The sequence below is a fragment of the Anopheles arabiensis genome (assembly GCF_016920715.1).
Source record: "Anopheles arabiensis isolate DONGOLA chromosome X unlocalized genomic scaffold, AaraD3 X_pericentromeric_contig0031, whole genome shotgun sequence".
In the NCBI taxonomy this organism is placed as follows: Eukaryota; Metazoa; Arthropoda; class Insecta; order Diptera; family Culicidae; genus Anopheles; species Anopheles arabiensis.
Genome location: NW_024412109.1, coordinates 56,102 through 57,500, shown reverse-complemented (window position 1 = coordinate 57,500; position 1,399 = coordinate 56,102).

The following is a 1,399-nucleotide window of genomic DNA, read 5'->3' as shown; positions in this document are numbered from 1 at the left end:
CGCGACGGTCGGGCACTGCGACGCAATAACCAAATCCTAGGATTGTAACTTTAGTGTGCACAAACATAAACATTAACGCGTTCGCTCGGGCTGCGCCGTCCGTGTTGAACACAAATGTGGGTGATTATATGCGTGGAGGGACAAAAACATACGAGGAGGAGACAGTTTTCTGCACGATGTGCACAGAGCTCATTTCGTCGTCCCGGGCGAATGGAAAAACACAAACATCGCGAGTATCGTTCTAGGTTTCTGTCTATAAAAGGGCAGGCCAAAAGGTGACCGGTTGAGATAAGCATTTTAAGCATACAAACACTTTATTGGAACTTTTGATACAAAAACAAGGTACGTACATGTAGGTTGTACCAACATGGACATCTATGAACGCGTACGCTCGGGCTGCGCCCTCCGTCTTGTACTTTCCTGATCGGTACACAGTTTTGGTGCACTGCTATTCCGACCGGCAACTTGTACCAACATATACATCCATGAACGCGTACGTAGTGTACTTTCCCTGATCGGTACACACTGTTGGTGCACGGCATAAGAAAAGAGCTAAAATGGTCAAACTCAATCCATTTCAACAATAGATAGTCGATAGTAGCTGTGCCGATGAAGTAGGGCACGATGCAAGTTAATGTTGTTTAATGAATAACATGTCCGCCATACATTTCAGTACAAAATTGCTCGGTCAGACCTACAAAGTGCTATATCTCGAATACGAGGCGTCGGACTGGGGGTTGTAGAACAATTTTAAGTTCGTCTAATGATTCTACATCCGATTCTGGATAGCGGTTTTTGACCACTTTTCAATATTTTGTGACACCCCGAACCTAGGGGCAGCTCCTAGCTTTTTCAAAAATGTGCACCGATCGGGCCGGAGAGCTCGTGTGGCTCAAAACATGTTTTTCGCTAAAACACCTCAAAACGTGTCGAGAACGCACCCTAGCTCTTGTTTTTCAAAAGTTATGGCCATTTAAAGTGAGGTGGTTTTTGCTTCAAAATAGCTATTTTACCCGTCCCTATGGCCATGCTTTAAATTTTCACGAAAATGCCAGGTCAGACCTAGGGCGGGCCATATCTTGAATACTAAACGTCGCAGACATTGGTCGTAGAACAATTTTAAGTTCGTCTAATGATTCTACATCCGATTCTGGATAGCGGTTTTTGACCACTTTTCAATATTTTGTGACACCCCGAACCTAGGGGCAGCTCCTAGCTTTTTCAAAAATGTGCACCGAACGGGCCGGAGAGCTCGTGTGGCTCAAAACATGTTTTTCGCTAAAACACCTCAAAACGTGTCGAGAACGCACCCTAGCTCTTGTTTTTCAAAAGTTATGGCCATTTAAAGTGAGGTGGTTTTGCTTCAAAATAGCTATTTTACCCGTCCCTATGGCCATGC